At 46.5% G+C, this 13156-nt stretch overlaps 1 protein-coding gene across 9 annotated transcripts in view; it reads right to left on the reverse strand.

Annotated features, from left to right (window-relative positions):
- SNX29 (sorting nexin 29) overlaps nucleotides 1–13156 on the reverse strand; it is a 584951-nt gene that overhangs the window by 522771 nt on the left and 49024 nt on the right. The window contains exon 1 of one of the 9 annotated variants that reach the window (XM_063654332.1): nucleotides 9721–9756. The exons of the other annotated variants lie outside the window; for them this stretch is intronic. The gene's annotated coding sequence lies outside the window, so the exon portion shown is untranslated. Of the gene's footprint in view, nucleotides 1–9720; nucleotides 9757–13156 lie in introns of those variants that run through there. 9 annotated transcript variants of the gene reach the window in all.

A 13156-nucleotide genomic window follows, 5' to 3' on the forward strand; every position in this document is an offset into this window, starting at 1 on the left:
GGCGCACGCCTGTAGTCCCAGCTACTTGGGAGGCTGAGGCAGGAGAATCGCTTGAACCCAGGAGGCAGACGTTGCAGAGAGCCGAGATCACGCCACTACACTCCACTCTGTCTCAAAAAATAAATAAATAAAACCACATCATATTGTATGAGTGTATATGCATACATATTTATATGTGTAATTTTGTATCCTGATTCATTTATTTTCTTGTCTACAGCATGAACATTTTCCTGTTACAATTAAAAGTCTTTCAAAGATGATTTCTGATGGCTTCCCAGTAAAACATAACTATTTCCCTACTGCTAAGGGCATGGCACATGGTCAACTTTCCCTCTGTACAGTAAAGAACACCCCTATACATAAATAATTGTCCTCATTCCTAGTTCCCTAGGAAAGATTTCCACATGTCGAATTACTCAGTCTGAGGATAGGAACAGATTTAAGGTTTTATGGGAAACCTAAGAAAGTTTGTTTTTATCCCTAAGACAGTCATTCCTACAACTACTTGTATCTCCTCACATCCCACCACTTTTTATCCACATGTACACAGATTTTTAAATTTTTTAATATACATTTTAAATTAATTATTATTTATTTATTTTTGAGATGGGGCCTCTCCCTCTGTCACCCAGGCTGGAGCTCACTGCAGCCTCAACGTCCTGGGCTCAAGTGATCCTCCTGTCTCGGCCTCTCGAGTAGCTGAGACACAGGCACGCAACCCCATGCCCAGTTAATTTTTTAATTTTTATTTATTTGTAGAGATGAGGTTCTGCTATGTTGCGCAGGCTGGTACCAAACTCCTGGCTTCAAGCGATCCTCTTGCCTGAGATTCCCAAAGTGCTAGGATTACAGTCGGGAGCCACCATGCCCAACCCCAGATTTTTTCATAGTTGTAATGCTAGTGTATACATAATTTTGTGATCAATTTTCTTCACTTAACATTGGCTCTTCAACATTTTTTCATGCTGGCAATAATAACAGCAGCAACAGCAACTACTATTTACTGAGTATTAACTATGTACCAGCCATTGCAGTAAACACTTTACATCTGATATCATCACAACCAAGGCCATCTCCATGTGAAAGACAAGGTCTGAAGCCAGGACAAGTGAAGCGACTCGCCCAGCAACACAGTTAGTAAACAGTATGGCAGAAAGGGACCCCAGAGCTCACTGCAAACCACTAAATCACACTGCCCTGCAAAATGAGGGGACTTGGCCTTCTTCAAAATGATCACGTTCACAACTGTTTAATATTCCAAGTGGGGGAAGCTGAGTCTTTGCAGTCGGACCTGGCTTCCAATCTAGGAGCTAAACAGGCTCACAGTCCTCTCTGAAATGTGACAAAGGCTTTGAACGTGCCTTCCAGAAGCAGGCAAGTACACCCATCTCCAGAAACTGCATGGCAGGCTAGTTAAGTTCACTCTAACGTTTCAATTCAACTTCACTAGGATCCACTGCATTCTTCCTGGGAGCTGTGAACCAAGCTAGGCTATGCGTCACCAGCTAGAGACAACAAGAACTCATCCCTAAGGGGCTTCCAGTCTAGCAGGCAGGACAAACAGAGAAAAAGTCCATTCAACCAAATGACCTTCAGCAAGTCACTCAACCATGCTAAGCGTGAAAATCCTCTCCCATAAAATCAACACAAAAGTACAGAATCGCCCAGGGTTACTGGGGTAACTAGAAAGGGAAGGAAAGCACCGAGCACAGTGCCCAGTCCATGATGACCAACCAGCATTTGCTTAATAATTAATTCCCTTCATAGCAGAGGGCATTCGCGTGGGTTCCTTTTTGTGTTAGCAGCATCTAAATGTATACATCTGTATGAGTGTGCATAAGTATTAGTGGATCAAGCCAATCACTGGGATCATTTAGAATAAACTTCCCAGAAATAACAAAAACCAGCAAGAGGGCAGATCCCTCAAGACTATCTTCTATCTCAATCCCTAAATGTCAAACTAATCCACTTCCCAAGCTCATCCGATCAGTCTAATCCACACAACTGTACAAAACAGCCTTCCTTCCACTCTCCGCCTCACTCAGAAACCAGGACGGGGAATCTGGCGACAACAATGCCCTGGGCCAGCCGGCCAACAACGTGTTTTGAAATACCCCAGACCATTGTCTGTATGTCCGTCACATTTCCAATCGAGTGACTCTCACCTGCAGCCTGTCTGGAAAAATGCAATCAACTCCCTCCGACCTTGAATCTACATGAACGCTTTAAAGTGTGTTTTCACCTTTCAATTCTGCAAATTGCTTACTGCTACAGAATCCTTTTAAAGCTTGTCAGGGTGATACTGATGATGATAGGAATTATCCCAGCAGGGTTCCGCTTCCACCGCCAGAATTAATGCGGTCTATTAAAGTGCAGCTCGCCTGCCAATTAGCGCCTGCGGTGTCCATGATTTAATTTAGGGATATACACAATCTGCTTTGAAACATGGGGTTAAGTCAAAAAGAGGGCAAGGGCTTCTGGTTCTCCAAACACCTGAAAGCCGAATGCCAACAAGAACAAGTGCCAGGAAGGGGTGTTGAGAAGAGCTGCCCTGGGACACCTGTTAACAGAGGATGACTAACAGCACCAGGCTTTTGGGAAAGTTTCTACCAAGCCTTAACTATCACCGATGCCCAAGAATTCATACCTTGGGGACCACAAGGAAGACAAAAACCTTGTCCCAAATTCTAGTTCAGGCACTGTGTGACCTTGGGAAACTTATTTTGTCCTCTAGTTTCTTCATCTGTACAGTGGGGAGAACAGTACCTACGTGTATAGATTGCTATGAGGGAAAAATGAGAAATAGGAATACACGTAAAGTGTATCCAATAAATGCAGTGAATAAATGTTAGCCATAGTTATTAACATACCTGGCATATAATTGGTGCTCAATGAAAACCAGCTATTAATATCACTACTACACTTGCACCAAACAGCATTCCTTTTCCTTGTTTGGGGTTTGTTTTGTTTTGTTTTTCAGGGGCGGGGTGGGGACAAGGTCTCACTCTGTCGCCCAGGCTAGAGCACAGTGGCACGATCATAGTTCACTGCAGTCTTGAACTCCTGGGCTCAAGCGATTTTCCCATCTCAGGCTCATGAGTAGCTGGGACTACAGGTGTACATCACCATACACAGCTAATTTTCTTTTTTTTTTTTCTTTTCTGTAGAGACGAGGGTCTTACTATGTTACTCAAGTTAGTTTTGAACTCCTAGAATCAAATGATCATCCAGCATCAGCCTCCCAAAGCACTGGGATTACAGGCGTAAGCCACCGAGCCTGGTCCCTTTCCCTTTCTTCTAGTAAGAGCACCCCTCTTTCCTATGGGAAACACATTCCACTGGGATCCTTCAGCACTATCCTAACCTTCCCCTACTGCAGGGGTGGACAGCTAACCCAGGGCAGGCAATTAACTGGCCAGAACCACGGCATATGCAACTTTCATTTTTTTTAATATTAGATAAAAATAGTATTTATCTTGACTGATAAGTTTTTTGGTACCGCCTTCAATTTTGTGGCCAAAGTGAGCGTCTCACTAACCTCACCCCAGTCTCAGCCCTGGACCACAGGGTCCCTTCGCACAAGTTCTACCAGAGCCACCAGAAAAGAGGCCTTGTCTCCTCCAGGAGCTGAGGTCAGCAAACAATGGCCTGGGGGTCAAATTTGGCCTCCAAACTGTTTTTGTAAGCACAGTGTTCCTGGAACGCAGCCACACCCATTTGCTCCCATATGGTCTGTGGCTGAGTTTCTGCTCCAGTGGCAGAGCTGAGTCACTGCGATGGAGATCGCGTGGCTCACAAACCCTATAATATGACCCGTAAGGAGGGAGTGTGCCGACCCCGTTCTAGAAGTGGGATCTCTCATCATCCTGGAAACCTGGAGCTACTTGAGGCCATTTTCCACCCCATCATGTAGAGAGACCCCACCCGGAAAGACACCCAACCACAGAGAAGCGGTGCTGAGGGACGACAGATGGAGACAGATTTGGGAGAAGGCAGGCCCCCTGAATCCAGCTCAACTCCAAGATGATTTCTTAGTTACTTGAGTCAATAAATAAATGTCCTTCATCTTTTTTTTTCTTAAATCAATCTAAAGAATTTTCTATCATTTGCAACCACAGGAAATAACGCAGTGAGACAGGGCATGTTCTTCAGTCATCTGACAATCATCTATAGAAGACCAAGAACACACCAGGTGCTGAGCGACACCTGTGCTCCACAGCCATGGGGGGTGAGGGGTGTCTCATCAACGTGACAACACTGCCCCAAAACAAACAAAGCATTGCTCAACAACAACAACAAAAAAAAACAGAAAACCCACCGGGCGCAGTGGCCCCCGCCTGTAATCCCAGCACTTTGGGAGGCCGAGGCAGGTGGATCACGAGGTCAGGAGATCGAGACCATCCTGGCTAACACGGTGAAACCCCATCTCTACTAAAAATACAAAAAATTAGCCAGGTGTGGTGGTGGGCACGTGTAGTCCCAGCTACTTGGGAGGCAGAGGCAGGAGAATGGCGTGAATCCGGGAGGTGGAGCTGGCAGTGAGCCAAGATGGTGCCACTGCACTCCAGCCTGGGCAACAGAGCAAGACTCTGTCTCAAAAAAAAAAAAAAAGAAAAAAAACAGGAAACCCAGGACCAGCCTGGGCAACATAGTAAGAACCCATCTCTTAAAAAAGGAAACAGAAAACCCAACTACAAGGAGCCGAGTGTGGTGGCACACACCTGTAGTCCCAGCTACTTGGGAGGCGGAGGCAGGAGGATGGCTGGACCCCAGGAGTTTGAGGCTGTATGAGCTATGATTGCACCACTGCACTCCAGCCTAGTTAACAGAGCAAGGCCCTGTCTCTAAAAACAAAACAAAACAAAAAAAAACCACACACAAAGAAAATCCAACCCCATGGAGCTAGGCTAGTCTGGAAATAGGCCAGTGATACAAAGGCTATGTCAGGCCAAAATCTCCAACCTTTTGACCTCGCTGTCCCAGAGGACCGTCCTAACTCTGGGCATCTCATTTACAATTGAGCAAGAAGAAAGGGAACGGGATGAAGCCAGCTTTATTACCCCTTTTATCAGGAAAGAACAGGTAATTCCAGAAAATCACAAGGGAGCAGAGAAAGCAAAGAACAAAACTAAAACTGGCTTAATCCCTCACCGAGATAAAGGAGTACATACCACAGCCTCAAGCAAAATCTGGGTTCTATCAAAGCCAAAGAAGACAGAGGGATGAATCTGAGGGCACACTCTAACAGAATCAGCCACACATGGTATCAGCCATGCCAGGAACAAAGGTAAACCAAGTTCACTCATGTGCCAGCCTGAGAACTCAGTGAATACAAGTGCTCCCAAATCTGTCACATCCCAAACTGAATCAGCCTGACTGCAAGGCACAAATGGATTGGCAGAGGAGAGTTCCAACAAGGGGCTGAGCTCTGTCACTCTACCATCTTCCAACTAGCCACAAGACTGCCTTCCAGAACCAGGGCTCAGCATAACATACCCGCATCCTACAAGAGTTTACAGCATACCACCTCCTTTATTAAAGAGTAGGAAATAAATTAACCAGGCATGGTGATGTGCATGTGCAGTCCCAGCTACTTGAGAGGCCGAAGTGGGAGGATCGCTTGAGCCAGGAAGTTCAAGGCTGCAGAGAGCCATGATTGCACCACTGCACTCTAACCTGGCAACAGAGCAAGACCCTGTCTCTTATTTAAACAAAAAAAAAAAAAAAAAGGGGGGGGAAATTTCTAAGAAGGACTTCTAAAACTTGTATGTCACTTCCTTTTAGGGGCATACCCCATCATGAGCTGAAGAGTCATTTACATTCTGAAAGGAGCAAAGCAAAGGACCCACGGAACTCAGGCTGGATAACTGTGATCTAAAAACTGACAACTCAGAGGCCAAACTGAGTCTTTCGTACTTTTTTTTTTGAGGTGGAGTCTTGCTCTGTCGCCCAGGCTGGAGTGCCAGGGCCCGGTCTCGGCTCACTGAAACCTCCGCCTCCTGGTTCAAGCGATTCTCCTGCCTCAGCCTCCCAAGTAGCTGGAATTACAGGTGCCTGCCACCATGCCCAGCTAATGTTTGTATTTTTAATGGAGACGGGGTTTCACCATGTTGGCCAGGCTGGTCTCGAACTCCAGACCTCAAGTGATCCACCCACCGCAGCCTCCCAAAGTGCTGGGATTACAGGCCTGAGTCTTAATTTATGAGACATCAGGATTAAACACCTTTGAAACACGCAGAGGTCACATTCGGCCAATAGGTATCAGTCCAGCTCCACTAGATCTTAATATGCTGGGACACATTCATACCCCTTAGTAAACAGCCACTGGCCCAGGTCCCTGCCACCCTGAGTGTCAAGAACCCACCCCCGAGGGACCCTGTGGACATCCCCGTGATCCAGTGACCCAGGAGTTAACACACAGCCCAAGGGGTACAGCACCCTGGCTTCTGACTTCCTCCCTAAGGCCAGCTTCTTTCTGCCAGTTGTCAACCACTTTTTTCACCTTCAACCGAGCTCTGCATTTTCTCTGCACCTTTAGCAGAGCCTTCCAAGGCTTCCCTTACCAAAAGCAGCTGATTTGCACGTGCATGAATACAAAAGAAAATCACCAACAGGGAACTGAAAGCAGGGATGGGCGAGTGAGGAACCGGACTTCCCCTCACCATCAAAATGATGGACCCAGGGCTCCCCTGGCACATGCAGCTTCCTCCAAAATTAATTTTCTACAGAAATGAAATTGTTAACCAAGGTGACCCAATGAAGCAAAATACAAATTCTGCTTTGAGTGCAATCAACCATTTTCAAAAATCCCCACTGAAGATCAAGGAAGTCGGTCTCTCTCATTTTACAGTTGTGGGTATATTACCACCAACGGCTTCCCACTGACTGAAGATGCATACAGACTGCTGAGAGTAGGGGTTTGGCTTCCCAGGAAAATGAGCAGCGTGTTCTGAAGTCAGGGTCTTCAAGTGGTTATTTTGAATGCAGTCCTTTGGTGGCCTCTACTGTGCAGGTGGCCAGGCAAGACATTAGAGCTACAAGGATGAGCCTATAATCCTAACACTTTGGGAGGCCAAGGCAGGCGGATCACCTGAAGTCAGTAGTTCGAGACCAGCCTGCCCAATATGATGAAACCCCGTCTCTACTAAAAATATAAAACTTAGCCAGGCATGGTGATGTGCGCCTGTAATCGCAGCTACTCAGGAGGCTGAAGGAGGAGAATCACTTGAACCCAGGAGGCATAGGCTGCAGGGAGCCGAGATTGCGCCACTGCACTCCAGCATGGGCAACAGAGCAGACTCCATTTCAAAAAAAAAGAAAAAGAAAAAAGAAAACAGGTAGTTCCATACATAGATTTGATGGAAGAAGAACTCAGGACTACAGGAGGGGCACAGTCCAGCTGAACCAAGTAGGGGGCTCATGAACGGCTTTTTGAAAACAATTCTGAAACTTCTAGAGAGAAGAGAACAAAACCACATGAGACACCACTTCACACCCATTAGGATGGCAATTATGAAAACAGAAAAAAGGAGGCCAGGCCTGTACTCCCAGCACTTTGGGAGGCCAAGGTGGGAGGATCACTTAGGGCAAGGAATTTGAGACCAGACTGGGCAAGACAGTAAGATACTGTCCCTACAAAAACTAATAAAATTACTATACATATATATATATATGAAAAAAGGGGGTGGTAATCACTCTCTGGTTCTCCCCATGTATACAATTAAAGCTGTATACCTTTTCTCTAATTTAAAAAGCCAGCATTGGCCGGGCACAGTGGCTCACGCCTGTACTCCCAGCACTTTGGGAGGCCAAGGCGGGCAGATCACTTGAGGCCAGGAGCTCGAGACCAGCCTGGCCAACATGGTGAAACCCTGCCTCTACTAAAAATACAAACATTAGCCAGGCACGGTGGCGCATGCCTGTAATCCCAGCTACTTGGGAAGCTGAGGCAGGAGAATCACTTGAACCTGGGAGGTGGAGGCTGCAGTGAGCCAAGATCACACTGCTGCACTCCAGACTGGGTGACAAAGCGAGACTCTATCTCAAAAAATAAATAAATAAAAATAAATAAAAAGCCAGCACTGGCAAGGCTGTGGCATTGGCGAGGATGTGGAAGGATGGTGGAGAAAATGGACCTCGTGTGCATTGCTAGTGGAAATGCAACAGGGCATAGCCTCTATGGAAAACCCTCTGATGGTTCCTAAAAAAAAATTAAACATAGAATTATCATATGATCCAGCATTGTCCTTCTGGGTATATGCCCCAAAAGAACTAAAAGTGGAAAAAACAAGTATTTATATCTTCATATTCACAGCAGTACCATTCACAATAGCCCATAAGTGGAAGACACCCAACTGTCATGGGAATAAACAAAATATGGGCTCTACATACCCTCAAAAATATTGTTCAGCCTTTAAAAAGAAGAAAATTCTGGGCCGGGCGCGTTTGCTCACGCCTGTAATCGCAGCACTTTGGGAGGCCGAGGCGGGCGGATCACAAGGTCAGGGGTTCGAGACCAGCCTGGCCAACATAGTGAAACCACATCTCTACTAAAAATACAAAAATTAGCCGGGCATGGTGGCGCATGCCTATAGTCCCAGCTACTCGGGAGGCTGAGACAGGAGAATCGCTTGAACCCAGGAGGCAGAGGTTGTGGTGAGCTGAGACAGCGCTACTTACTATACTCCAGCAAACTGGGCAACAGAGCAAGGCTCCAACAAAAAAAAAAAAAAAAAAGAAGAAGGAGAAGGAAATTCTGACACATACTACAACACGGACGATCCTTGAAGATATTATGCTAAATAAAGCCAGACAAAAAAGAACAAATATTGCATGATTCCATTGGTACAAGGAACCTAAAGTAGTAGAATGCACTGAGGCAGAAAGTAGAATGCTGGCTGCCAGGGGCAGGGGTCTGGAGGGAGTGAGTGTTAGTGTTTAACGAGTACACAGTTTCGGTTTGTAAAAATGGAAAGGTTGTGAGATGAATGGTGGTAATGATTACTGTATGACCTGTGAATGTGCATTAAGTACACTTACACTGAATTGTACACCTCAAATGGCTGAAATGGTAAATTTCATTATATATATTTTACCAATTTTTTTTTGTTTGTTTTGTTTTGTTTTGTTTTGAGATGGAGTCTCACTCTATTGCCCAGGCTGGAATGCAGTGGCACGATCTCGGCTCACTGCAAGCTCCGCCTCCCGGGTTCACGCCATTCTCCTGCCTCAGCCTCCCAAGTAGCTGGGACTATAGGCACCTGCCACCACGCCCAGCTACTTTTTTGTATTTTTAGTAGAGATGGGTTTCACCGTGTTAGCTAGGATGGTCTCGATCTCCTGACCTCATGATCCGCCTGCCTCGGCCTCCCAAAGTGCTGGGATTACAGGCATGAGCCACCACGCCCGGCCATATTTTTTTTTTAAGAGAGAATAGAAGTTTGGCCAGTAGGAACTTGGGTAAGAACTGGGGAAGGAAGGAGGGTAGCAGAAGGGAAAGAACTGCCAGACTTGAAGAGTTTCGAGACAACAGAAACCAGGAGAGCTGTTCAAAATACAGGATTGGGCCAGGAACAGTGGCTAACGCCTGTAATCCCAGCACTTTGGGAGGCTGAGGCAGGTGGATCATATGAAGCCAGGAGTTCGAGACCAGCCTAGCCAACATGAGGAAACCCCATCTCTACGAAAAATGCAAAAATTAGGCAGCCTGGTGGTACCCACCTGTAATGCCAGCTACTTAGGAGGCCAAGACACGAGAATCACTTGAACCCAGAAGGCAGAGGCTGCAATGAGCCGAGATCGCACCACTGCACTCTAGCCTGGGCGACAGAGCAAGACACTGTCTCAAAAAAAAAAAAAAAAAAAAAATTAGAGAACTGAATCGTCTAAATTACTGAGAGGCACCAAGCAAAGCACAGGCAGTGGCACTGAAGGCCCTGCCCCACACAGGATCTGGCATTAGTGCTTTAGCTGCTGAATTATGGAGAGGTCTCAAGAGTCCCAAGGCAGGGGCGTGGCAGGAGGGGAGCTTGTGGGACTCAGGCCATCATTTATTTGCAAACTGGATGAAAGAGTTGTGATGTCGGACCTGCCGCTGCCTGTCAGCCCTGGCATACAGCACAGCATAAGAGGTAGAACAGAGACAGACACAGCCAGTAGGGAAGAGAGCCCAAGAAGCCAGATCAAGCACTGGATACTTTGTCCCAATTCTACAAGAGACCCACGGAAGAGCTTTAAGTTAGTAGGGTTACGGGGAATAAGTGGGGGAGTGGGATGGTCATTAAAGAAGACCACTCCATGATGTGCAAAGTAGGTCAGAACTGATCAAGACTGAAGGCAGGAAACACAAGTCGGGGAGAAAGAAGAGAACTCACTGAGGATGGAGGAACAGCGAGTGGCTCAGGGACCCATGTGAGAGACAGAAAACAGTGCTCTTTGTGGGACTGGTTTTGGGGCAGAGGAGAGGGAGAAGGAGAAGGCTGGGAGGAAGCCCAAGAGCTGTCCAGGGGACCTGGGTAAAGGGCAGAGCCATTTACTAAGCAAGAAACACAGGAACACATATGGATGAAGATCAGAATTTAGTTTTGGAGACTGACAAGCCCGTGCTGTACACCAAATAGAGACACTCATGAGACAGAGTTCAAGGAAGTGCTCTGGGCTGTGGGTATGACTAAGAATAACAGGCACATACAGAGCAACTTCACCAAGGAATCCAAACAGTATGCATAGAAACAAGAGCCAACAATGAATCCAAGGATGAATAATATTTGAGGGTATGGAAGTGATATGCCAAGAAGGATCAGAAAAGAAGAAGAAAGTGTGCCAACAGGCTATGGCATCGCAGAAAGCAAGGGAAGGCAGTGTTTCAAAGTCAGAAGATCCTCGATGCCCAAGGCTGCCGAACAGACAGGGAAGATTAGACTTAAATTTTACAGGCAGCCCAGCAACAGTAACTGTGTCTCTGGTATATTCTGAATGGCGCCAATCACCTTGTAATTGAGTGCCAACCTATAACCTGATGATGATATATCAGTGATTAAAAGAACATCAAATTCCAGCCGGGCGTGGTGGCTCACGCCTGTAATTCCAGCACTTTGGGAGGCCAAGGCGGGCAGATCACCTGAGGTCAGGAGTTTGAGACCAGCCTGGCCAACATGGTAAAACTCCATCTCTACTAAAAATACAAAAATTAGCCAGGCATGGTGGCACACACCTATAGTCCCAGCTACTAAGGTGGCTGAGGCTGGAGAATCACTTGCACCTGGGACACAGAGGTTGCAGTGAGCTGTGATCATGCCACTGCACTCCACACTGGGCAACAGAGTGAGGCTCCATCTGAAAAAACAAAACAAAACAAAAACAAATTCCAAGGTCATGCCATCAAATGCATCAAACACCAATAACGGCAGTGGTTCTTTCTCCTTTCCCAAGTGGAATGGAAAATAATTCATTTTTCCATACTGTATTCCATACTGGCTACTTGGGTTTCCGGTGGCTACAAAGACAGCAAGCTAAATCTGTGTAGAGCTCTGGGTCACTTTTCATTAATTTTTGCTTTGTTCCTCAAAAATTAATCACTTTCCCTGTAGCAAGCTGGAGTGATCCTGGTATATGGTACCTCGGGAACCATGAAATACAGTACTGCACACAATGAATAATGCCCTTCCTTCCAACCAAGATGTATTTGTTTAGTGAACATAATTTTATTGATGAACCTGTGTAGTGGCAGACACTATGCTAGGAGTCAAGACAAAGCAAACAGACATGGTGTCCTGCCTTCAAAAAGCATGCTACGTCGTGGGATATACAGAAAACTGAATATGGTGTGATGATGAGGGGGTAAAGTGGATCTCCTGTCCTTTGTTCTGTAAGACAAAGGCAGGCAAGCTTTTCTTTTCTTTTTTTTGAGATGGCATCTCGCTCTGTCACCCAGGCTGGAGTGCAGTGGCACGATCTCAGCTCACTGCAACCTCAGTCTCCCAGGTTCAAACAATTCTCCTGCCTCAGCCTCCCAAGTAGCTGCGATTACAAGTGGGCACCACCACACCCGGCTAATGAGCTAAGCTAGTTTGGTCTTTTCCCTGCTTCTCATTTGCAGGAGGCTGCTCAGCACATCTTCATCAGCAGAAAACAGCCAGAGACTGCCCTTTAGTTCAACTCATCACCATGCAGGTATAGCCCTCTCGCTAAGACAGAGAGGGGCGGCCAGAATGAGAAGGCTGGAGATGCCTTGCAAATGTGTTGGTGGTTCTTTGATTATCAGGGCCAAGCAACAAAAAGATAAGAATTCAAGTACTGATGGGAACAAAAAGAGCCATTCTTTGTGGCCAAAAGGTCAGCGCCTTAAGAAGGGATGACATGGAGGAAGAGGTTCAAAGTTGAAAGGGTGGTGGGAGAGGAGGGTAAGTGGTTAAACATTTATCAGGTGTTAGGAACTAAAGCAGCTGCTTCAAATGAGGTTCTCACTGAATCCCCCTGACAAACCCTCAAGCTATGCGAGACTATCACCTTCACAAGTGAAAAAAATGAAGGCTCAGAGGGAACTTTCCCCGAGGCCATTCAGACTCACCCTAGCAGTCTGACTTCAAAGCCAGGGTTGCCTCTGTCTTGCCCGGCAGCTGCCCTTAGCTGGATGGAAGTGGACCAAGAACCCCAAAGGCAGATATGATATAAACAAGAAGAAGTACGAGGGCCCAGGAAGCCTGAGGGCAGGTGGCCCTGAGAAAAGCTAAGTCCCTGCAAAGCTCCTCACCCAGCCTGTAACACTAAGTCACTCACACACAGGGACTCAGGGAGGCGGCCAAAGCCATTGGCAGTGATTTCTATGAGGACTGAAGTAGTCCTTGATGCCGGCTTTTCTCAGACTGGATCCCTCCCTCCCTGCCTGTTGAAGGAGCACAGAAGCATGGCAGAAAATTCAACAGGGACAGGAATCCCTCTTTTTTTTTTTTTTTTTTTTTTTTCTGAGACGGAGTCTCGCTCTGTCGCCCAGGCTGGAGTGCAGTGGCACGATCTCGGCTCACTGCAACCTCCACCTCCCGGGTTCAAGCAATTCTAAATGTGAGTCACCGTGCCTGGCTCCAACAGATCTTTTTTAAAAAAAAATTATTAAAATTATTTTATTGATACATAATATTTGTACATATTTATAGGGTAC

This window comes from Pongo pygmaeus, chromosome 18 (genome assembly GCF_028885625.2).
Source record: "Pongo pygmaeus isolate AG05252 chromosome 18, NHGRI_mPonPyg2-v2.0_pri, whole genome shotgun sequence".
In the NCBI taxonomy this organism is placed as follows: domain Eukaryota; kingdom Metazoa; phylum Chordata; class Mammalia; order Primates; family Hominidae; genus Pongo; species Pongo pygmaeus.